The sequence below is a fragment of the Panthera leo genome, chromosome B1 (assembly GCF_018350215.1).
Source record: "Panthera leo isolate Ple1 chromosome B1, P.leo_Ple1_pat1.1, whole genome shotgun sequence".
NCBI classification, from domain to species: domain Eukaryota; kingdom Metazoa; phylum Chordata; class Mammalia; order Carnivora; family Felidae; genus Panthera; species Panthera leo.
The window spans coordinates 38,088,781-38,115,275 of record NC_056682.1 but is presented as its reverse complement, the minus strand read 5'-3'; the positions used below and the strand labels follow the sequence as shown (position 1 = coordinate 38,115,275).

The 26,495-nt window shown below is 41.6% G+C and overlaps 1 long non-coding RNA gene across 1 annotated transcript; it reads left to right on the top strand.

Moving 5' to 3' along the window:
• On the top strand, positions 1-26,236 carry LOC122216893. Its single transcript, XR_006201173.1, has 4 exons — positions 1-184; positions 10,907-11,101; positions 16,613-16,699; positions 24,710-26,236. It is a non-coding gene; the product is annotated as an uncharacterized LOC122216893 (long non-coding RNA).
• Positions 26,237-26,495: the final 259 nt, after the last annotated feature.

The window sequence follows — 26,495 nt, the reverse complement described above, 5'->3', positions numbered from 1 at the left end:
TGGATTTTCACACTTATGTCTTTGGAATCAGGCACTTTGGAAGTGTTCCTTGAAAAGGCAATGCCCTGGGCACTTCTGGAGGCTGAATGCTTATATGGGAACCATTTGCTTTTCATGTGAAGGCATCCCAAGTAGCCAGGGGAGAGAGGCAACCTGGGTAACCATCAATGCCAAGCCCCACAAGGTCAGTCAAGGTAGTTAATCCTTATTTGGAGATATCAGAAACTGATTGCTCTAGGCTAGCATAGGAATGGAGTAGGAGCCGGCTAACAATCCCTGGGCATTTGCTGTGTGACTGAAAGCCCTACCACATTTTAATGTGACTCTAAGCCTCCTAAAAACACAGCTCGGGGATCAGAATGGATACATTATGGGTGTGTTGGAGAAGTGAATAAAGTACTGCACCAAAAATGGCGGTTGGGGCTAAAACAAGCTCTGGTCTCTAGATTAGAGACCCCTCCTCTGGGTTCTTCTTCCTTTGTTTGCTGTGAGCATGAAAAACACCACAGATCTAGAAGCTGACGACTATAAATTACCCTCCCCCTTGCATTCCAGGCTCAGACCTTTGGAGAAACAATCTCCTCTGAGCCTGCCAGTGTTAAATAAATCTCTGATCCACCAAGATCTCCGAGTGCCGCTTCGTTTTTCCTCCAGCATACCAGCCTTGTTCTGTAAAAAAAAAAAAAATTGGTTCCCTGAATGGGAAACTCAACCGCACTGGCCCATTGTTACTGCTGGTTTGGGAGAACGATGAGGCAGTGAGGGAATGAGGGTCTCGAGAGAGAGTGCGTGCTCTGCCTGCATTTCGGCAGTCTCCCTCTCTGTCGCCTCAGTCCAGCCCCCTTCTGCCATTCCCGCCCAACTCAAGGAGACTTGGCAGTAGAGAACCTGGACCCAACATCAGAACTGGTATTCTAGTCAGTCCGACTCACAAGAGTGGAAGGGGGACCTGATCATTCCCCAAGACTTCATAAGTCTCAAAGGAGGGAATTCTATGGGAGGGAATGTAATAACCTCTGGTGTGTATGTGAGTGTGAACATGGGACTCAGTCTAGCTTGCCTGCTGAGTTTGATTCTGTGGCTCCATGGGCAGGCGACCTTGGGTCCCCAGGGACCCATGGAGTTGGAGTGGACCCGTCTGTGATTCCACGATGGATGGTGCTTGGTCTGTGGTGATATCAGAGTGCTTTCTGATTGTGGGCCCCAGGGCTGGGATCTGTGGGGTGAGCATCACCTGAGTTCCTTTGGGAAATGGCCAGCCGGGCATCTGGCAGGTCTCCTCATTGGAGGGGGTGCCCCTGTCCCTCTGTCTGTCTTTGTGACTCTGCTTCACGGTAGCATTGTGGGGTCGGGAAAAGCAAAGAGAGACAGGCAAAGGATTAGCCACTTTATCCTGAGACTCACCCAGGGAGCCAAAGAAGCCACCCACCACTCCCCTAGTGTTGAGCCTCCCCATGATTCAGTAGGCTCCCTCCCCTCCCCTGAGGTTGAAACTCTTCCCCCCATGTGTCTTTCCGCTGCTGCCACCATTGCACTGTCACTGCCACTGCCACTGCTGCCCATCTCTCCTCCACTTCTGGGCCAGAGAACGCTCCCCCACAAAGACCTGCAGCCAGATTGCACCCTCGGCCAGATCCAGGCACTCTCCAGATGCTGGTCCACATCTGTTGGTATCAAGAGTCTCTCCAGGGGATTAGAGCAGGGGCTGAGAAGGCCATAAATATGAACCTACTGCAAGGGGAAAGAACATTAAAAAGAATGAGTCCCAACCAAGAAAGTCCCAAAAACCCAGCAGATATCAGAAGGAACCTCGAGAAGAAGACCTTATTGGTCTAGCCTAGATGGAACCAGACTAAAAGGGGACGCTGACTTTCTCTCCCTGTTCCTCTGCTTAATAGGTGTGAGAGATTCTCCCTCATTTCCCAGGTTAACAGCTATAATTGGAGCCAACTGCGGTTAGTCTACCTCAGGACAGGGACTTTAAGGAATATTCCCAAGCATTTGCTGCTTCTGCCTTCCCATTCCCCTCATTTTTCTGTACCAACTTGGGTGTGGTCCTATAACATCCTTAGTGTCTCAGGCACCACTGGTTCATCCTTCCATTCTCCAAGTCAAGGAGCTAAGTGCACCCCCCTTGGACTACCCATTTCAGATACCACCACTGGTGCCCCAAATGAAAATTGACAATGGGGAAAAATTGACTTTTAGGTGGATGCAGGTGAAACATATTCGGTGTATAAACTAATTTAATTTATTGGACCTGTCTTTAAAGTTATGAGCAAAGGTCAAATAAGCTCATGTTATCTCTGTTGCAATTTGTTAATGACAATTAATTTTGTCTGTCTCAAAGTTTTTTTTAATTTAACTTTATTTTTTAAAATTTACAGCCAAATTAGTTTGTATATAGTGAAGCAATGATTTCAGTAGATTCCTTAATGCCCCTTACCCATTTAGCCCATCCCCCTCCCACAATCCCTCCAACAACCCTCAGTTTGTTCTTCATATTTATTATTCTCTTTTGTTTTGTCCCCCTCCCTTTTATATTATTTTTGTTTCCCTTCCCTTCTGTTCATCTGTTTTGTCTCTTAAAGTCCTCATATGAGTGGAGTCATATGATTTTTGTCTTTCTCTTACTAATTTCACTTAGCATAATACCCTCCAGTTCCATCCACGCAGTTGCAAATGGCAAGATTTCATTCTTTTTGATTGCTGAGTAATACTCCAGTGTGTGTGTATGTGTGTGTGTGTGTGTGTATTCCAAATTTTCTTTATCCATTCATCCATCTATGGACATTGGGGCTCTTTCCATACTTTGGCTATTGTTGATATTGCTGCTATAAACATGGGGGTGCATGTGTCCCTTTGAAACAGCACACCTGTATCCCTTGGATAAATGCCTAGTAGGGCAATTCCTGGGTCGTAGGATAGTTCTATTTTTAGTTTTTTGAGAAACCTCCATACTGTTTTCCAGAGTGACTGCACCAGCTTGCATTCCCGCCAACAATGCAAAAGAGATCCTCTTTCTCTGCATCCTCGCCAACATCTGTTGTTGCCTGAGTTGTCAATGTTAGCCATTCTGACAGGTGTCAGGTAGTATCACATTGTGGTTTTGATTTGTATTTCACTGATGAACGATGTTGAGTATTTTTTCATGTATTGGTTGGCCATCTGGGTGTCTTCTCTGGAGAGGTGTCTATTCATGTCTTTTGCCCATTTCTTACCTGGATTATTTGTTTTGGGTGTTGAGTTTGATAAGTTCTTTGTAGATTTTGGATACTAAATCTTTATCTGATCTCATTTGCAAATATCTTCTCCCATTCTGTCAGTTGCCTTTTAGTTTTGCTGATTGTTTCCTTCGCTGTGCAGAAGCTTTGTATTTTGATGAGGTCCCAGTAGTTCATTTTTGCTTTTGTTTCCTTTGCCTCCAGAGACGTGTTGAGTAAGAAATTGCTGCAGGCAAGATCAGAGGTTTTTGTCTGCTTTCTTCTCGAGGATTTTTATGGCTTCCTGTCTTACATTCAGGTCTTTCATCCACTTTGAGTTTTTTGTGTGTGTATGGTGTAAGAAAGTGGTCCAGGTTCATTCTGCATATCGCTGTCCAGTTTTCCAGCACCACTTGCTGAAGAGACTGTCTTTATTCCATTGGATATTCTCTCCTGCTTTGTCAAAGATTATTTGTCCATACGTTTGTGGGTCCATTTCTGGGTTCTCTATTCTATTCCATGATTTGAGTGTCTGTTCTGCTGCCAGTACCATACTGGCTTGATGATTACAGCTTTGTAGTATAGCTTGAAGTCTGGGATTGTAATGCCTCCTGCTTTGGTTTTCTTTTTCAAGATCACTTTGGCTATTCGGGGTCTTTTCTGATTCCATACAAATTTTAGGATTATTTTTTCTAGCTCTGTGAAGAATGCTGGTGTTACTTTGATTTGGATCGCGTTGAATATGTAGATTGCTTTGGGTAGTATCAACATTTTAACAATATTTGTTCTTCCTATCCAGGAGCATGGAATCTTTTTCCATTTCTTTGTGTCTTCTTCAATTTCTTTCATCATCTTTCTATAGTTTTCAGTGTATAGATTTTTCACCTCTTTGGTTAGATTTATTCCTAGGTATTTTACGGGTTTTGGTGCAAATGTAAATGGCATCGATTCCCTGATTTTTCTTTCTGTAGCTTCATTGTTGGTGTATAGGAATGCAACCGATTTCTGTGCATTGATTTTATATCCTGTAACTTTGCTGAATTCATGAACCAGTTATAGCAGTTTTTGGTGGAATCTTTTGGGTTTTCCATATAGAGTATCATGTCGTCTGCCAAGAGTGACAGTTTGACCTCCTCCTGGCCGATTTGGATGCCTTTTATTTCTTTATGTTGTCTGATTGCAGAGGCTGAGACTTCCAATACTTTGCTAAATAACAGTGGCAAGAGTGGACATCCCTGTCTTGTTCCTGACCTTAGGGGGAAAGCTCTCAGTTTTTCCCCATTGAGGATGATATTAGCATTGGGTCACATGTATATGGCTTTTATCATCTCGAGGTATGATCCTTCTATCCTTACTTTCTTGAGAGTTTTTATCAAGAAAGGAAGCTGTATTTTGTGAAATGCTTTCTCTGCATCTATTGAGAGGATCATATGATTCTTGTCCTTTCTTTTATTGATGTGATGAATCACGTTAATTGTTTTGCGGATATTGAACCAGCCCTGCATCTCAAGTATACATCCCACTTGGTTGTGGTGAGTAATTTTTTTAATGTATTGTTGGATCCGGTTGGCTAACATCTTGAAGATTTTTGCATTCATGTTCATCAGGGAATTTGGTCTATAGTTCTCCTTTTAAGTGGGGTCTCTCTCTGGTTTTGGAATCAGGGTAATGCTGGCTTCATAGAAAGAGTTTGGAAGTTTTCCTTCCATTTCTATTTTTTGGAAGAGTTTCAAGAGAATAGGTGTTAACTCTTCCTTAAATGTTTGGTAGAATTCCCCTGGAAAGCCATCTGGCCCTGGACTCTTGTTTTTTGGCAGATTTTTGATTACTCATTCGATTTCCTTACCGGTTATAGGTCTGTTCAAATTTTCTATTTCTTCCTGTTTCAGTTTTGGTAGTGTATAGGTTTCTAGGAATTTGTCCATTTCTTCCAGATTTCCCATTTTATTGGCACATAATTGCTCATAATATTCTCTTATTATTGTTTTTATTTCTGCTGTGTTGGTTGTGATTTCTTCTCTTTCATTCTTGATTTTACTTATTTTGGTCCTTTCCTTTTTCTTCTTGATCAAAGTGGCTAGTGGTTTATCAATTTTGTTAATTCTTTCAAAGAACAAGCTTCTGGGTTCATTGATCTGTTCTACTGTTTTTTTGGTTTCGATAGGATTAATTTCTGCTCTAATCTTTATTATTTCCTGTCTTCTGCTGGTTTAGGGTTTTATTTGCTGTTCTTTTTCCAGCTCCTTTAGGTGTAAGGTTAGGTTGTGTATCTGAGATCTTTCTTCCTTCTTTAGGAAGGCCAGTATTGCTATATACTTTCCTCTTATGACTGCCTTTACTGTGTCCCAGAGGCTTTGAGTTGTGGTGCTATCATTTTTCATTGACTTCCATATGCTTTTAATTTCTTCTTTAACTGCTTGGTTAGCCCACTCATTCTTTAGTAGGATGTTCTTCAGTCTCCAAGTATTTGTTACCTTTCCAAGTTTTTTCTCGTGGTTGATTTCCAGTTTCATAGCATTGTGGTCTGAAAATATGCACGGTATGATCTCGATCTTTTTGTACTTAGGGCTGATTTATGTTCCAGTATATGGTCTATTCTGGAGAACGTTCCATGTGCACTGGAGAAGAATGTATACCTTGCTCCTTTAGGATGAAATGTTCTGAATATATCTAAGTCCATCTGGTCTAATGTGTCATTTAAAGCCACTGTTTCCTTATTGATTGTTTGATTAGATGATCTGTCCATTGCTGTGAGTATGTTGTTGAAGTCTCCTACTATTATGGTATTAGTGATCGATGAGTTTCTTGATGTTTCTGATTAATTGATTTACATATTTGGGTGCTGCCACATTTGGCGCATAAATGTTTACAATTGTTAGGTCTTCTTGGTCTATAGACCCCTTGATTATGATATGATGCCCTTCTGCATCTCTTGATACAGTCTTTATTTTGAAGTCTAGATTGTCTGATATAAGGATGGCTACTCTGGCTTTCTTTTGTTGACCATTAGCATGATAGATGGTTCTCCATCCCTTTATTTTCAATCTGTAGGTGTCTTTAGGTATAAATTAGGTCTCTTGTAAACAACATATAGATGGGTCTTGTTTTCTTATCCATTCTGTTATCCTATGTATTTTGATTGGAACATTGAGTCCACTGATGTTTAGAGTGAGTACTGAAAGAAATGAATTTATTGCCATTATCATGTTTGTAGAGTTGGAGTTTCTGGTGGTGTTCTCTGGTCCTTTCTAATCTTTTTTTTTTTTTTTTGCTGTTGGTATATATATATATTCATCTTTTGTCCCCTCAGAGAGTCCCCCTTAATATTTCTTGTAGGGCTGGTTTAGTGGTCACAAACTCCTTTAACTTTTGTTTGTCTGGGAAAATTTTTATCTCTCCTTCTATTTTGAATGACAGCATTGTTGGATAAAGAATTCTTGGCTGCATATTTTTCTGATTCAGCACACTGAATATATCCTGCCACTCCTTTCTGGCCTGCCAAGTTTCTGTGGATAGGTCTTCTGCAAACCTGATCTGTCTTCCCTTGTAGTTTAGGGACTTTTTTTTTCCCTTCCTGCTTTCATGATTCTCTCCTTCCCTGAGTATTTTGTGAATTTGACTATATATGCCTTGTTGATAGTCGGTTTTTGTTGAATCTTATGGGAGTCCTCTGTGCTTCCTGGATTTTGATGTCTGTGTCTTTCCCCAGGTTAGGAAAGTTTTACACTATGATTTCCTCACAAAACCCTTCTACCCTTAGTTTTCTCTCTTCCTCCTCTGGGACCCCTATGATTCTGATGTTCCTTTTTAATGAGTCACTGATTCTTAAATCGTGCTCTTTTGCCTTAATCTCCCTCTTTTTCTCTGCTTCATTATTCTCTATAAGTTTGTCCTCTATATCGCTGATTCTCTGTTCTGACTTGTCCATCCTTGCCGCCACTGCATCCATCCGTGATTGCAGCTCAGTTATAGCATTTTTAATTTCATTCTGGCTATTTTTTACTTCTTTTATCTCTGCAGAAAGGGATTCTAATCTATTTTTGACTCCAGCTAGTCTTCCTATTATCGTGATTCTAAATTCTGATTCAGACATCTTGCTTATGTCTGTGTTGGTTAAATCCCTGGCTGTCATTTCTTCGTATTCTTTCTTTTGGGGTGAATTCCTTCGTTTTGTCATTTTGAAGGGAGAAAAGGAATTAATGAGGTAGAAAATTGAAATTTAAAAATACTAAAATTAAAACCACACCCACACAAAAATCGAACAGATGATGCTAGATCCTAGGTGTATTTTGGTCTGGGTGTAGAAAGTGGTTTGACAGATTAGAGAAACAAACAAAAAAAAAGGTGGGGGGAGAGAAAAAAAGGAAATTGAGAATTTGAAAAAATGAGTACACTAAAGTAGACTAAAATACACAAACATAGAGAATATAGTAGGAAAAATTATAGAAAAATATTTTTAATAAAAATTAAAAAGAAACATGATTTTTTTCATTTTCTGTATTTAAGAAAAAAGAAAAGAAATGAAAAAGAAAAAATAAAAAATAAAAAAAGGAAAAGACCAAAAAAGAAATCATTTGAAAATTTGAAAAAGTGAATACACTGTAGTAGACTGAAATGAAATGATGGGAGTAACATAGAATTTGAAAAAATTGACATAAAAGCAAAAAATATAGTAATAAGAATTAAATAAAAATATTTTAAAAATAAATTGAAAGTAAAAATGAAATTTTTCTCTTTCTGCATCAAGAAAAAGAAAAGAAATGAAAAAGAGAAAAGAGAAGAAAAATAATTGAAAATTTGAAAAGGTGTGTACACTGAAATAGACTAAAATAAAATGATGGAAGTAAAGTAGAATTTGGAAAAAAAATACACAAAAGTAAAAAATATAGTAATAAAAATTAAAGACAGATATTTTTAATAAAAATTGAAAATAAAAATGAGTTTTTTCTCTTTCTGTATTCAAGAAAAAGAAAATCGTAAAAGACAAAAAGGAGAAAGAGAGAAAAATAATTGAATAGATGAACCTGCTAACAGATTGAAGTAGGACTGAAATTGCTTTGTTTTCCCCTAGAGGTCAGTCCATGTAGCTCTTTATAGTCCATAGATTAAGCCGGCAGTGAGGTTTGTGTTCTTGAAAAGTCAAGTTGTCCCAGTTGGGCAGGGCTTGGTGTAACAGCTCCGCTCCCCCCAGATGGTGCTGCTAGCCAACTGGGGTGGATTGTTATGGTGCTCATGGGTACGCATGCCCATGTGTGGGAGCAGTGAAAAAATGGCACCACCCAGCCACCCAGTCTGTTCTCCTGGATCAGGAGTCATGCACGGTCCTCTGTCTTCAGGTCTCATCCACTCCCCACTTTTCCACTGTGACCAGGCCCCAGGCAGTACCTCTCTCCCAAGTTTTGTCTCAGATGTGGCTGTTTTCCCCGGCCCCTTACTTCCAAAGGACTGCGGCTTTGACCCACTCCGCCCCTCTGCAGGAGGGTCTTACAGAGCAATGGCCAAATGAGCAATGGCAAAATGTCAGATGCACCCAGGAACGCCCACTGGATGCTGCTGTTGCCAGTGCCCAAGACTGCAGCCAGGTGCCAGCCCGCCTCCACAAAAAAATCACGAGAGAGTGTAGCCTCAGCATTTCAGGAACCATGGAAAATCACAACACACATCTGACACCAGGCTTCACCCTCAACAACCTTGCCCCAGCACCAGTGAATGTGGCTTTCTGGGGTCTGCTGAGACCAGGTTGCTTCAACAGTCTCTACCAAATGTCCTTCCAACAGTGGAACCGCTTTTCTCCATGTGGCTCGAGAACCTCCCAGACCCCACTCTGTTCCTGGGGATTCACCTTTCCCACCAGAGCACCAGCAGGTATCGAACTGCACGGAGTTGCAGACTTTGCGCTCCCCTTGTTTACAGTCTTCATGGAATTTAAACCCTCTCCTTTCTCCTTTCTCCCTTTTTAGTTTAGTCCCTGTGGCTGTTTCTAATTTTTCACTTTCTCTCCAGCTGCTTTTGGGGAGGGGTGCTTTTCCTGTATGCTCCTCCACTCTCCATTCTCCATCTTCTCTCCGCCCGCAAAACAGTTCCCTACCTTTCGGGGCTTCTTGGTCCCCAAGTTCAGCTCTTCAGATGTCATGTACCTGCTGAGTTCTGTGGTTCAGGTTGTGCAGATTCTTGTGTTAATCTTCCAATTGGTTTTCTAGGTGTGTAGGATAGTTCAGTGTTGGTCTGGCTGTATTTCACGGATGCGAGACACACAAAAAGCTTCCATGCTGTTCTGCCATCTTGGCTCCTGTCCTGTCTCAAAGTTTTAATGGGTAATGTTTTAGATAACTTTCAAGGCCCTTGGTAACCTGAAACTTTCCAAATAGGATGGGATGATAAAGCTTTGATTATTGAACATTTGTGTTTTTAACTTCTTATTGCTGTAAAATCAAGGCTATAAGGACCTATTGAAAAACATGCTTTGTACTTAATTTGTTCATGAATTTACCATCTAAATGGTTCTGGTGTAAATACCTCTCAATTGGTTACTAAGTCCTCAATTGGAGACTAAGGTTTCCTAAGAGTTAAATTTCTGCTCAGTGTACTTAAGATTGATGAATATAAAAAAATCTACCCTGTATGTAGGAAAATAGGAAGTATATAAGAAAGATATAAGGAATGGAAATACAGTTTTGTTGAGGGTAGAATAATTTTGTGCTAAATGAGACTGGTTATTTGGAAAGAAATGGCTTGGGACAAAATTTAGAAGCAAAAGAAAGTTGCAGAAGGTTGAGATGAATGGAACTTTTAAAGTACACTGGTATAAGTTTGAAATTCTGCTTTTCTCTCTGCTCAAATGATAAAGTTTTCTTGAACTGTTGATCTACTCTTGATAATACAATGCAAACAAAGGTTTATCCTCCAGGAAAATCAAAGTTTTAGCTTTCTTCTTTATCAGGTCTTTGATTACTTAATTAAAACTTCTCAATGTTAAAGGAGCTAGGTTTTGATAACAACTGTATAATGCTATACCATTCACCTTTGGGATCTTTTATTGCAACTTTGGTTGAATAAATAAAATTTTAAGATTTGTAATTTTAAAATTTGTAAAATTTGTAAAATTTGTAATTTTAAGATCTGTAATCCTATTTAAGATTCACTTATGACTTCTGAGGTTTTAACAAACTTCTCAGGATTTAAATGGTAAATGAAGTCTTCTTGACCAATTAGGCCCTTTTATTTGGGGTGCTAAGTTACTTGGAAAAGCACTGTCATACAATGATAAACCTGCCCAAATATATGCAATTCCTAAAATTTTAATGTTTTGATATAAGGTCATCACTTAATAGTCTGATTACTTGAGATGTTATGTGTCACAGAAATAACCGAATTTCTTTGCCAATTGCATCATAATGAACTCTCATCAGATCTTTAACAATGTCTATTTCTGAGAATTTGCCATTTATAATTGTTCTTATTCTCTCAAAAAAAGTGTTTCTTCTTCAAGGAGATTTATAAAAAGGACTTTGGGGACAAACTTTCTCTTAAGATATCTATAATATACAAAAATGTCATAAAATACTCGCTTGTAAACTAAAGCATTTATCTTTTCTCTGTACATAATTCCCCTGAAACTCAAAACTCTCAATGAGTATTCTTTCTTTCATGGCAATTACAATTGGTTGCATAAGTTCAATAAGAATCTGTTCATCTTATAACAGGTCACTATTGAAAATACTGGTTGTTTTACCAAGGCTTTGACTGGAATGTCATATTTGAGGATGACATTCATAGACTCAGATATGACCAGACAGCTTTAAGGAACTAGGATTGGCATTATAAAACATGGACCCATAAAGCCCCTTGGAATTGTTGGTCTGGTGCCTGGCTTACAGTTCTCCCAGCAGCCTCACCAGGTAAGTAAAGAAGGTCACTTCCTGGCAGGTTCAGGAACCTCAGGATATCTTGAGGACCTCATGAAGAGGAATTCGCACAATTCTACAGGTATTGAAAGCCTGTCTGATGGCAAGTATTTGGCTTGGCTTCTGGCCTGGAGAGGCTACTAAAAGTTCAACCCAGAGATTCCTTATAAAAGGTTCCAACAAAGCAAGCTTTAAAAGATCCTCATGATCAATCGCTACTCTTGCTGAGCTTATGTAAATAATTAGGCCAGATTTGTTAAGACTGGATTTGTTCTGCAAATGCATTGGTCTCAATTTGGCTATCTCTGGAGAGGGGGATTTTAGAGAGAACAACTATGTTTCAACAATGCACCGTTATGGATGTTAAATTCTAGTTATGATTGCCTTTAAATGTTTTTTGTTTGCCTAAACTAGACAACTTGAGGTAAACTTCATAAAAATTGTCATAGTATTTCATGTATAGACAATCTTCTGTGTTTGTTATTCTATGGGGATAATAAGACCCCTTGGGTGTATGATTATTTAAACAACTGGAATGGATCTGTAAATATGCAAACCATATCTTCCCTAAGCCTGATCTGACAGTTACCAGAAACCCGCCCCTTTCAAAGACTTAGAGATGGAATTTATAGACATACAACCAAATAGAGGATTCAGTTTCAGGTATCACCCCATGGGCCAATCACTCCAGAGCTAAGAAGGCCACCTCCGAGGAACCCTCAACCTGAAGAAGCTATCCAGATCCAGTCAACCTACTTAAACTGACCCTCAAAAAGACACTGGCCCCTGAGATCTCCAGCCCTGCTCTAGCCACACCCGGAAGCTGGCTGGCCTGCACACGGAAGAAGCTTGAGGAATCAACATGGGGACCAAGCCCAGGGATTTGGATGCAACTCTGCCAGCCCTTTCCCCTCACTGGTATCATAGCCCTGATCTTACTTCTTACTGTTGGGCTGATAGAGACTGCACCAACAAGGTGGACATGGGACAAAAGATGCATGCTAGATCTCACATACCTCTTATGGTTGGGAACATTATTAAGTATTGCCTGTATATTATGATAACCTCTCTCACCCTCACAACTGCCACTTAACCACTTTGCCCCCAGGGTTGTTATATGACAATAAAGGGGTCAAGGGCATTCAGTCCCTTCACCTCCCTCCACAAAGATTGTTACAAGGGAGAAACACCCACTCTGTCAGTCACCCACTGCCCCAAGGACTAAGTATTGGACCATAGAGATAACCCAAAATTTCAGGAAGACATGTCACAACGAGGGCCTCCAGAGAGGGAAGCGAGCTCACTACACTTTCCTTCCTCAATGGGAGATCTCAGACAGGGGAGGTGTGCAAGACAGGGCCTTTCAAAAAGTTATAGGATACCCAGGATAGGGTAATACAAGCCACAAAGGCAACAACTCCCCTGGCAGCCTACCAGGGATTGAACCTTTCATCCCTCAATTAAATACCAATTCCCCCACTCCAGCATTGGGCCAACTCTACAAGTCCTCCATAAAATAGATAATCACACCCAAACCTGCTGGATGTTATGGCCCTCAGCCGAAGAGCTTACCTAGCCACTCCTATCCCTTTGACATGGGAAGCTCCTGAAAATCTAAAAACCAACACCTCTGTCTTAATTGGACTCCTGGCCACTGGGATCCGTCTCACAAATGACAACAATCTAATCTGTACAGTTCCTGATGTATGAACGGTACCTCTCTGTGTGAAAGAAATATAACTTTACAGAGGAATACAACCCTATGTTCAACCCCTGGGGTGTTCTATCTGTGTTTTAATTTGGCCTACCGATGCTTAGAGGCCAAGTGGACTCAGATATGTTTTTCCATCCTCCTAACCCCAGAGATATCCGTGTACACTGAAGATCAATTCCTAACAGCGTTTAGCCCCAAGTCCCAGGCTAAACGGGCAATCCTGCTACCTGTTCTTATAGGAGCAGGAATTGTGACAGGAACTGGAACCAAAATAGGGGACATAGGTTCATCTGTAGGACTATACCATAGACTATCTCAAGTGACAAATGAAAACATGGAATAGGTGGCTGATTCTGTGGTAACCTTACAAAGCCAAATAAACTCCCTGGTGGCAGTGTTCCTCCAAAATAGGTGGGCCCTCAACCTCCTCACTTCAGAAAAAGGAGGGACTTGTATCTTTCTGGAGGAGGAATTTTGCTATTTTGTAAACCTGTCAGAAATAGTTACAACTAAGGTTAAGGGACTCAAGGAAAGAATTCAATGTAGACAACAGGAAAATACTGAATCGAGAGAATGGGATCTCACAGACTGGGCATCCTGGCTCCCTACCCTGGCAGGGCCCCTCTTTTCCATAATTTTACTTGTGACCATTGGCCCCTGTATACTAAATACCCTGGTAAGTTTTATTAGAAACACTGTTTCTCGCCAAACTGCAGCACATATTTTAACCCTCCGAGGGTACCAATCATTAGAACTAAAAAGTGATACCTAATAAAAGATTTTTTTAAAGGCATCAAAGGGGGGAATTTTGGGAAAATGAATAAAGTTTACACAAGATGGCTGATGGGACTACAACAAGCTCTGGTCTCTGGCTTAGAAACCCCACTTGCAGGTTCTTCTTGCCCTGTTTTCCCCATGAGTGAAACCACCCTCCCCCACAAATATGAAGGCTGACAACTATAAATTACACTTCCCGCTTGCATTCGGCGCTCAGAACTTTGGAGAAATGGTCTCCTCTGAGCCCGCCAGTGTTAAATAAATTCTGATCCACCAAGATCTCTGAGTGCTACTTGGTTTTTCCGCCTGCATTCCAGCCTGATTCAATAACATCAGGACTACACAATGAAAACCCTAGAGACTTCCAGGCTAGGACTCTCAGTCCGTCACAGGAAAACCTGCTTAGAAAAAGAACAAGGGAATTGGAAGGGATGAATTTGGTCCAAATTCATTGTCTCAGATGACAATGGAATAAAACTCTGAATGAAGTGACTGGCACACCTCCCAGAGAATGTTGAAATCCTGGGGCTAGGGAAAAACTGGGCACCATAGAGAAGTGGAATATATTTTACTTCCCCCTGGGAGTCCTAAAGTAGCATAAAAGCCCTACATTTGAATTCAAACAATGTAGGAAAGCTAGGACACCTGCCAGCTTTGCAGCTTTTCCTGCCAGAGGGTAAAAGCAGTATGATTTTGGGGGCAGAGTCTCAATATGGGCTGATGCCAAGGCTATGGGACTGGGTTCTGAGTTTTAGGGTTTTGAGTAGTTTCTTTCATGTTTACCTGCTTTAAAATGGAATGGGCACATGGGAACACTTAGAGGCTCAGAAAGCAGGATGTTCAGGTAGTCTATGGCAGGGACACAGAGCACAGCAATAAACACTGAGAAAATCGACACTGAACAAACAAAACTCCCCAAGTTTTTAGGAGGGAAATATTTTCCTCTTGATATCAGAAATTAGTTGTTCTGGGAGTAGAAAGACAATATTCATATATGCTCGCTGCGAGTTAATCGGCTCAATCTGTGTGATTTTTTCCTCTGAATGTGGCCCTGAAGGCCACATCTCCATCAGCTTTTCTCGCAGAAGTGAGGCCAACTGTTTCCCAACAAAATATCACCTGCCCTTACCCACAAGCAATCCTCCTGTGATTAACACAATCAAGTGCCCAATACCTCCTGTTCCCAAGGTAGATCTGGAAGATACCCAAGGGGCACCTGTTCCTAAAGCTATTCCAAACTTATGGGAACTTGGCATGACTCCACAATTAAAATTGGAGAAAACTGCTGCCAGACTCTGGCACTAAAAGTCTCCCAGTGAACACAAGTCTAGGATAAGTGTAAGAGAATTGAAAAAGATACACTGAGACCTAGAGTTCATCATCTCATGTGAGAGCAGAATGAAGCTCTAGATAATGTTACAGGCACAATTCCCTGGGCAAGCTTGGTATCGAAGGAGTAAGAAAGACGTGTGGCCTGCCTGAAGAGAAGTGGAACATCTGCTACCTATACCAGAGAATTATGGAAGCAAAAATCATGCACCCCAACCAACTTCAAGAAGGTCTGGAATGTGTCAAGCTATCTCCAGCTTTCAAGCACTGTCTTTCTGTGGACAGATACCATTGTGAGTCACAAGCTAGGCTCTTGCTCCTGGCAAGTCTGCAGATTCGGGTTTGGTATTTCGGTCGTTGAGTATTTTTGTGCCCTAAGCTGCTCGGTGAATGGACTTGACATGCATGAACCCCAAGGGTCTCAGGAGGTCAGTAGTTCAGGCTTCTCTGAAAGGAGTGGACAGAGAGCAAGAAAATGGTCCTATGCCAACAGAACCCTGCCAAAAACAAAGTTTTCGTGGCAGAAGGTCAATCTTTACTTTTTGATAGCATAAATTAACTATGTGATGACACATGGTGTGAGTACAGGCTCCCCAGGAATTACTGGGCACTGTCTGAGGACAGCCCTGTAGCTGCTGAATTTGACCCTAGGCCCTTGCTCCAGAAAGCATATAGGACCCTTCCCAACATCATCCGCCCCTGTGCACATGCAAACCTCTTCTGCTGACCACATTCAAAGCCCCTGTGCCTCTTTTGGTTAAGGCTTGTCTTGCATAAGTGTTCCATGGACTCCCATTGCCCAGCCTATTCCAGGTTACTGGGAACTAGTCACAACTCTATGATTAAAATCAGAAACTGTTCCCCGATTATGTCAATGTCCCCTAATGCAATCTTCATTAATGTAAGAGCAAGGGAATCTGAAGGGAGGCACCGAGGGCCAAATATCTTCATCTCAGAGGAAAATGGTAGAAACTTCACATGAGGGCACTAGCACTTTTCCCGAGGCAAGGTTGGTGTCATATCACCAACATAAGTGGGCCACATCTAAGGAGAACATCCTTGAGCTAAACTTAGGGGCCCTGTGTGCAAAAGGGCTGTCACTCTTTTCCATTCCCTTCCTTCAGTGATATAACAGTGGTGGTATGGAGGCTCTTGTCTGGCTCCTGACTCATATCCACGTCTGTGGAAATAAGTTCTGGTGTTTTAGTTACTATTTACTTTTTCTATCCTTACCTCTCCAAGTATAGACTTTGCATGGGCAAACCTTTAGAGTCTCAGAATGAAGTATGTTCAGGCATTCCAGGAGGTGGTGAGAGCAGGGAGTGACCATCTGGGCCAACACAATCCTGCTAAGCACTGAGTTCTCAGCAACAGAACAACATTTCTTCCCCAACATCAACAACTAATATCTATGTGTCAGGACACCACTAGAGTGGGAACTTGACTAGTTTCTTGTCACTGTCTGAGGGAACACCAGTCTCTGCTGACTCTAACCCATAATCTCAGTCTTTTTTTGCCCGTGAAGTGAGGTGGGCTCTTTCCAGCACCACCTGCATCGAAGTGCATTTGGGTTTTATATTCTGTACTCTATTTCACATCTAACCTGATTGTTTTGCAGCATGGTATCTTTCTTTGGATTGCATTAAACACACAGTGACACATCACTCTTTGTTTTATGTCTTCAGCTATTTATACAATAATATAACATTGGACTAAAGTGGGAAGCTTTCTGGAGGTTGAGCTTTGAGTCATTCTGTGTGATCTCCAAACAGGTAACTGATATCTGACACAAGTATAGAAATACTTAAATTCACGTGAAAGGCAGTCTGTCATTTGTGGTTGTTGAATTCTGTCAAATTCTACTATCACATGGGAATAGTGAGTTTGAATATTTTGAAACACTTCTGATTAGAAAATGTAAAGAACCACTGAAGTTTCATGATATCACATTCTTCTCCCATTTTTCTTAATGTATTCTAAATATTTGAGTAGCCAACAGTTGATTTTATCATATTACTGATGAACTGTAAGTATAAAGACAAAATAAAAAGCGTACTTGGAATACGTAAGTTGATCACTCTAAATCATTAGGCTTTTGTTTTTGTTTTTGTTTTTGTTTTTTTGTGTGTGTGCTCTTTGGAATATGTTCCACAATGAAGCCTCCAGCTTTGCTTTTCTTTTTCCAGATTAATTTGGCTATTCAGGCTCTTCTGTGATTCCATGCAAATTTTGGGATTGCTTGTTGTACCTGTGTGAAAGATGCTGGTGGTACTTTGATAAGGATTGCATTAACTCTGTAGATTGCTTTGGGTGTAAGAGATATTTTAACGTTTCCACTTCCAAACCATGAGCATGGAATTTTTTCTCATTTCTTTGTATCTTCTATTTCCTTCATAAGTTTTCAGAGTGCATATCTTATACCTCTTTGGTCAGTTTGATTTCTAACTTTCTTACAAAGTATCTTTGGTGAAATTGTCAGTGAGATTGATTCAGTGATTTCTTTTTCTGGGTGGGTGGGGTATGGGATAGATGGGTGATGGGTATTGAGGTGGGCACTTATCATGAGTACTGAGTGTTGCCTGTTCGAGATGAATCACTTAATTCTAATCCTGAAACCAATATTTCATGCTAACTATGTTAATGAATGAGAATTAAATAAAAATTTGGCATACATCTGGAAAAAAATGAGCAGATTATTTTATCTTGCTATTTGTACACTCCCATTTTGACCCTTCTATCCTGACTCAGAATTTTATCTTGGAGAATTTAACTCCTGCACACAATTTTGTTTTGGTATTGTGCTTAATAAACATGAAAATCAGACATACATGAACATAGGATGCATTGGGATAAAGTGTTTTCAGGGAAAAAATAATAAAACACTTCCAATCCTTGATCAATTTAAAAAAGTGTAGCTCAACATACCAGTTCTAGTTTATATGAATTTATTTCATAATGAATGATTTTTCTTCAGGACCAATTAATTGTTATGTAAATGATTGATGTTCTAGCTCCACCATAATGCACTAAGTATAGATTTTGCCTTTTTAAATAAAAAAAAAAGGAAATTATATCCTGACATGTTAGAGCAGGGAGATCAATGATATGTGATCTCCAATGGTGGGCAAGCCATAATCAGCCACATCTGGGGATCATTTATATGAAAAAGAAATATATCTGTAGTCTATTTGTGTCACTGTTACTTTGACATCTACTGCAGGTGCCCAAACCTCACCCTTAAGCAAAGCAAGAACTTTGACACTGGAGCACTGTGTCACTTTGGAAAGGATCTGTGTCCTTCTGAAGGACAGATCTCTGTATGCCTAGCAGCAGAGGCAGGTGTAGAAGTAGGCTCTATGATTCTGAGATATAGTGCTTCTGCTTGGTTGATATCTAGGCCTTCTCTTCTGGGAAATGTATGTGGTATTGTGGTGGGTGGTTGCTCAAGACCCACTTCTTGAGTGGAGACTTTGCTGCATTACCATGCCTCTTAAAACAGGGAGCACATTCATGCACTGTTGTGTTAGTGCTGGACATAGACCTGATTTTTCCTCCAAATTTTGGCCCCAAACGTTTGCCTGTTTTATGCAGGTTTTTAGGCACACGGGGACACTTAGTGTACAGGTGTGGCTGAACACTCCCCACCTGACACCCTATGCAGTGTTAAGGGAAGCTGACATCCCATCTTCTAGAGAACTGGCTTTTGTAGTTCTCTATGCAAGCTCTCATTGTACCATAGAGTGACTGATCTGATCAAGAGACTAGGACTGGCCCAGATCACAGGAGGTGGGAAGAGTCCAGAGGATAAGGCTGGGCTCTGCCTTTTTAGGCCATGGCTCAAACCCCTCCCATCAGGTTTGCTTTAGAAATGAGAGAGTCTAATGTTCTGGGAGGAATTGTGCCCACTTGCTCTCCATGTGTGGTCATTTTACCATCCAGCCCCCACATCTGCACTGGCACACACATATTGATGGTGCGTTCAAGAAAAATCAGACCTAAGTGACAAGAGAGAAAGAAGAAAGAAGATAGAGTTCTGCCATGAGGCTGCAGCATCCATTTTCTTAGCTGTGTGCTCAAAGGCCCAAACATGGTCAAGGAATTCCTGAAATTGGTAGGTTTCTGCTGGACACAGGGTCATCCTTAGCCCACTCCCAGAGTAAAGGACTAGGATAGTGCAGTGTAACTCTGTGGTCATCTGGAATTATGATGAGCTAACTCCCCATAGGGTATACAGTAAGTACAGAAGAAAAGGCTTCCGTGTTCTCCTGTAGTGTGTTGTGTTATCAGTTCGATTCTCCAGGGTTCCATGTAATCGGAATGGGTCAATTGGTCTTGGTTCTCCATCAATGGATGTCTGTGTTCTAATTTACTAGATAAATGCTTTATACTTGCTGGAAGCCTTTGAGAGCCAAGAGAAGCTTGGAGCCTTGAGTTGGTGAAGACTTGGGATAGGGAAGGACATGTCAGAACACTTTACACTGAGTCTACAGTTCAAGCACAATAGCAGTCCTTTTTGGGCCACCAGGGTTTTCATTTGGAAATATGGGGCTCATTGTCCTGGTGACATGAGGATGCCTCATAAGTAAATAGTATACACTGGGGATGGACAGAAAAAGGAATGGCAGAAGACTGAGATCTCTTGCACAGCCCAGGTGCCTGTAGATCCTGAGCTTTATCCTGGAACCTTAAAGGGTCACTTCCTTCACGTCAGCCACATAAAGATGCTGAGTTTTTTGGGGGTTTCATTCCTGTGGCTCCAGTGTTAGTGCTAGACATCAGAGAACAGGCAGAATCCTGTGTCAGTGGTGATTTCTTCTCCTCCTTCTCCTCTTCCTCCTCCTCCTCTCCCTCCCACTCCCCTTCTTCTCCTCCTTTTTCTTCTTTTCTTCTTTCTCTTCTTTTCTTCCCCTTCCCGTCCTCCTCCTCCTCCTTCTTCCTCTTCTTCTTTTCCTGACTGACACATTAATTATTTAGTAGCATGGTATTTAACCTCCATGTATCTATGGTTTTTGCAGATGTTTTCTTGTGGTTGACTTTCAGTTTCATGGTGCTGTTGTCAGAAAAGGTGCATGGAATGACTTCAGTCTTTTTGTATTTGTGAAGGTCCATTTTATGACCTAACATGGGATATGTTCTGAGACTGTTTCATGTGCACTTGTAAAGAATATGTATTCTGCTGTTTTAGGATGGAATGATCTCAATATATCCGTTAAGTCCATCTGGTCATTCGTTAATATTCCGTTAAGTCCATAGGTCATTCAAAGCCGTTTCCTTGTTTATTTTCTGTTTAGATGGTCTGTCCATTGTTGTAAGTGGGTGTTAAAGTCCCCTACTAGTATTGTTATCAATTAGTTCCTTCATTCATTAGTAAGTGTTTAATGAATTTGGGTTGTCCTAAGTTGGGTCAATATATATTTACAAGTGTTGTATCTTCTTGTTGGATTTTTCCCTTTATTGTGATATAGTGAACTTTTTTCTATTGTTACAGTCTTCGTTTTAAAGTCTATTTTGACTGATATAAGATTGCTATTCCAGCCTTCTTTTGATAACCATTTGCATGAAAAATGCTACCCCATCCTCTCATTTTCAATCTGTAGGTGACTTTAGGTCTAAAATCGGTCTCTTGTAGGCAGCATGTGGGTGGGTCTTGTCTTTTAATCCATTCTGCCTCCCTATGGTTTTAATGAATTAATTTAGCCCCTTTACACTCAAAGTCATTATTGATGGATACCATTTTATTACTTGTCTTGTGATTTTTTTTGAAGATTTTCTCTGATCATTTTCATGACATTATCTCTTTCATGTTTTCCTGATTTTCTTTAGTGATATGTTTGGATTCCGTTATGTTAATTCTTTGTGCATTATAGTGGTTTTTGATATTTGGCAACCTTTAGGTTTGTATATAACCTCTACTATATATAGCTGTATACAAAGTTGATCATAATTTGACTGGACCCCTTGTTTTCTCCTTTCCTCCACACGTTAGAGGTATATGGTATATGTTTTCTATCCTTTTCTGTAAATTCTTTGAATGGTTTCTGTACAGAAAAATTCATTTCATTGCATTGTATTTTCTACTTTTATACTGACACTTTTCATCTGTCAATTCCACTGAAAGAGTTCCTTTTAATATTTCTTGATATTCTGGTTTAGTCATCATGATCTGTTTAGTTTTTGGTAGTCTGAGAAACTCTCCTCATTATCTGAATGATACCAAAGCTGTAGAGAGTATTCTTGACTACAGAACCTGACCCTAAGGCTGACCCTCACACTAACAAATTCTCTCAACTGAGCCCTCCAAGTAGGCCTTTACCATTTTTCATGCACTAACCCTAAGCCAAACCATGGCTCTGACCCTAATAGGGCTTGAATGATAGCTCTGAAGAAACTATTTGTGACCCATGACTGATGCCAAATGACTCGACCAGGGACAAAAAAGCTAATGATGCCATTTTCAATGACCAAGAGGCAGCCAAAGAGTAGGATTCTGAGCAAAATCCTAACCCTTGACCACACAAACTGCCTAGGCCTTGCATCTTGAACCAAAGCCAGTCACAAATCCTGACAGCTCAGCACTGTGAGCTGTCCTCAGCTCAGTACTCTGTGGGGAGTTGTTCACTGCTGGTGGATGGACCACTACCACCTTCCAGGCCCTATGCCTAACCTTAAATATGACTCTGTTCCTACAAAGGCCTGGATCCCAGGTCTGACCTAAAAAGGAATTTGGGAAACAGGACTAACTCCAGATAACTCAAACAGGAATGGAGAAGGAAGTTCTGCTGTTTGCAATGACCAGGATGAAGCTCGAATGTAGGATTGTGAGCCAACACCTAAGACTAACCCTCACCATCACCTTAGTCCTGAACATTATCCATAAGCCTGAAGCTCACCCTAACACTTGCCCTCCCATCAGAACTTTGGGGAGTGCTACACACCAGTGCTGGACAGGCAACTACCATCTCCTGGTGCCTAAAGCTAACTGTAGCCATGGCCCTGGCTCTTTACAAGCCTGAATCTCAGGTTGGTGGTAACAACAGAAATGAGACATATGACTGATGCAAGGTTATTCAGTCCCAAGCAGAGAAAAAAAATCACACCTTTTGCAACAACCAGGATGGAACAAGAAAGTTTGATTCTGAGAGAGAATCTTACCCTAACTCATACCATCATCATAGCCCCTGAACATGACCCTCCCCCTAAAACTTACCCTTCACCTCGGCCCTCCAGGGAAGGCTCTGCACTGCTGGTGAATAATCTCTTATCTAATAGATTCTAACCCTAACCCTAGCAATGGCTCTGGCCCTACCTGGTTCCAGAGTACAGATCTTTGGAAACCACAATTTGGGGACACAGAACTAATGTGAGTTTACTTGGCCATGTATGTAGTAGAAGGAATCATTGCCATTTCCAATGACCGGATCAAGTGACAGTAGGATTCAGAGTGAAACCTTAACCATAATCCACACCAACAGCTTAGCCTCTGAATATAAACCTGAAGACTGACCTTCACTCTGGCCATCACACTCTACTCAGTCCTCCAGGTAGGGCTTCTCCCTGCCAGCAGATAGGCCCCTACCATTTCCTGGGCCCTAACCCTAACTCTAGCATTGTCACTGGTTGTAACTTGGCCAAAATCCTATGTATGGGGAAAAAACCAATTTGGAATACATGACCACTGCAATATTATTCAACCAGGAACACAGAAGGAATCCATGCTCTTGGCCATGACTGGGATGGAGCAAAAGAGTAGGATTCAGACAGATAATCTAACCAGACCGCATACCATCAGCCCAGCCCCTGCACCCTGGGCTGTACCTAGGCTGATCCTCACCCTAACCCTCATCCTCAAAGAGGAGGGCATTGTGCCTTGCTGGAGGATAGGGACCTATTGTCTCCTGGGCCTTAACGCTAACATTTCCTATGGATGTGGTCCTCCCAAGCCCACATTTCAAGTCTCAAGAAACAATGGATTTGGGACACAAGACTGACTGAAGTTGATGCATGCAGGGACACAGTGGCAAACTGCCATTGGGCATGAGGATGGAACTAGAAAGTATGATTTTGTGTGAAAACCTGACCTTAAGTCACACAATCCACCTAACTCATGAGGCCAAAAACTAAGCCTCACCCTTACCTTAGTGTTACCATCACCCGAGCTCTCTGTAATGGGCTTGGCACTGCTGGTGGATAGGCCCCTACTATCTTCTGGGTCCCAACACTAACTCTAGCCATAGGTCCATCTCGACCCAAGCCTGAATCACAAGAAGAGAGAAACAGTGGATTTAGGACAAATAACTGACTCAAGTGGCTCAATCAGATGCATAAGAAGAAATGGTGCTGTTTGCAAAGATCAGACCTGAAGCAGAACCTAAGGCTGACCCTCACACTGACACTTAACATCAACTGAGCCCTCTCTATACATCTTCGCACTTTCAGAAGATAAGCCTTTACCATTTTCCTTGTCCTAACGATAACACTAGCCACGGTCCTAAATGGGCCTGAATGCTAGATCTGAGGAAACAATGGATTTGGAACACATGACTGACTCAAGTTGCTCACCCAAGTCCATAAGAGGAAATGGTGCCATTTTCAAAGACCACGATGGAGCCAGAGTGTATGATTCTTTGTGAAGACCCTATCGTAGGCCACAAAATCAGCCTAGCCCTTTACCCCAAACCAAACCCTGATGGACACTCAGGCTAAATTGAGCCCTCTGTGTAGGTCTTTGCACTGCCAGCAGATAGACCTTTGTAATTTTTCACAGCCTAACCCTAATCCTAGCCATTCGGCTGGCCCTACTTGAGCCTGAGTGCTAGTTCCAAGGATACAACTGGATTTTGACACATGAATGATGCAAGATGACTTGGCTAGGAACAAAGATGGATGCATTATCACTTGTAAGGACCAGGATGCAAGGACTGGCATGCAGCCTTGAAAGCAGGATTCTAATCAAAATCCTAACTCTAGACCACAAAATCAGCCTAGCCCTTGAATTGAGACCAAAGCCTGTCACAAATCCTGATTTTGCCCTCAATCCAGCCCTAGAGGGAGGGTTATGCATTGCTGAAAAATTTACCCCTAAAAACTGCCAGGCCCTAATCCTAACCCTAGTCATGACTATCCCTACTCAGACCCGGATCTCAGGTCAGACCAAACAAGGAATTTGGGACACAAGACTGATACAAGTTTACTTAGGAATAGAAAAGGAAGTTGTGCTGTTTGCAACAACTGGGATGGAGCTGGAGTGAAGGATTGTGGGCAAATACCCAACTTTAACCCTCACCATCACCTTAGAGGCCTAGGAACACAATCCATAAGCCTCACCCTCACCTAACACTCGCCCTCAACTCAACCCTTCGGGGAGTGCTCTGCACTACTGGCAAAGAGGTCACTACCATCTCCTGGTCCCTAATGCTAACATTTGCAAACTAGTTTCTTCCTAGGTGTCATTCAGAGTGAGTATCTCAGAGAAATATACATTCCTTTAAGTTGGGAAATCTGGCCAAGTCCTGATGTCTCTGGCATTATTGGGACACAGGACCCATCATTATTTACCTTTGAGAAGTATGCTGACAATGGGAGGCATAGGGTCTTTGAAAATGCCCAGCAGAGTGTCCATGTGCAGGCAATTCCAGGGCTTAGGAGGGATCTGGCCTTACTTCTGGATGAAGGAGAAACTATATTAGACATCTCATTCCCAACTTTATCCTAATCTCCTCTGTAATGTAGAAGCTTGCCCTTCCTTATAACCCTTCCCACCCATTTTCTGTTTTCATAACTAGGTCATGGGTCACAACCAGGTGGAACCGGTCTGTCAGCCACACAGCTGCATCTAGGATTTGTGGTAAACTACCACTCTGGCCCTGTGCTATGTGAGAGCAATCAGTTCCTTCATCTCAAAGAAGAATGACCCTCCTGTCCATGAGCACCTGTTGCTTGTCTGGCAATGGTAATCCCCATGGTGGGTGGCCAGCTTGCCTCCTTCCCTGGCTGACTGAAATGTCTTCATCCTATAAGGCAGGTGGATCAGGCATGAACAAACTTCAGGAAAATTCAGCCCAAAAAAGCCCTTACAAGGAATATTGCACCATGACTTGGTGACAATACCTAAAGTACAAACAGGACCCCTGACCTGCTATCACTGAATTACTTCCCTTTCTATGTCCTGATGGGTAGGGGATACAAACGAGCCAAGGTCCGGAGCCTTCCTCCTCTTAAAGAAAAGTGCAAGCCTTTTGCCACATGGGCACCCAGGTGTAAGTAATGAATGCTTCTCTTTGCCTCTGCCCGCCAGTGTTTCTTACTATAGACAACCGCTAGCCTCTCAGGAGTTGGTGCTAGGCATGACCTTCTCAGCTTCATCTTGCTCTCCTTTGTAATGAAACACTTTGGCCCTTTGCCTATTTATTTCCATCCTTTTGCTCCTTTCTTCAAACTAACATCTCTCTGGAGTCCATTCAGATTCAGTGTCTCAGAGCAATATCTTCCAATTTATACTGGGACCTCTGGCTGAGTGCTGGTGACTCAGCCATAGATTGGCAGCAGGACCTCTTGTAATCCTATGAGAACTCTGTTCACAATGAGAGGTGTAGGGCATATGAAGGTGCCAAGATGGATATGGATAGATGTGGGTAGGTACTCATGAAAGTTTGGAAAGGGTCTGGCCTTACACATGGAGCAAGGAGAAATGAAGGTAGATAAACGTGGCTAGCATAACTCATTACCATCAGTAATGTAGAGACTTGGCATCCCTTGTAGCCATTCCCACCAATTTGCAATTTTCTAAGTCTTGGGTCATATTCAGGGAAAACTGGACCATCACTCACTTCACACAAGCAGAACCCAAATATCGGTGCTAAACTGCCACTGTGGTCCATTGTTATGTGAGAGCAAACACTAACTTCAAATCAAGGGAAGGATGGCCTTCTTTCACTGAGTGCTTTGCGCTTGGCCAGCTCTGCTTAAATGCAGTAAAGGGAACACATGCCTTCATTCTGTATCAAACATGATTCCCATATGCACACTATTCTTCAGACCTGGTGAACACAGAAAAGGCCTTTTGAAGAACTACTGTATCAGGTCCAGGTTCCAAACACTTGATAACCAGCTGGGAGCAGGACACCCTTGCCTCTATATCAATGGTGCATTTATTTCCTGATGGGAGAGACAGGAAAAATTGCCAAATACAGCTTTTCCTGTTTGTTAATGAAAATACGGAACTCCTGCAAATTTTCACTCTCATGTACAGCCAATAAAGGTTTCCTTTTCCACCAGCTCTCAGGCTTTCTTTTCTGCCCAGACAGCCAGCCTGCCAGGAGACAGAAGTAGGCACTGAATTCTAACTTTAGCCCATTGTCTTCTGTAATGAACAGCTTTTGTCTTCCAGGTGCCTCTTTGCATTTTATAGCTCTATTTTTCAAACTAGGTTCTACCCTGGAGCCATTCAGAGCAAGAGCCTCAGAAGAATGCACTTTGTTTAAACTAGAACACTGCAAGGTTTTTATTAAGAAAGGATGTTGAATTTTGTCACTTGCTTTTTCTGCATAGACAGGATCATATGGTTCTTTT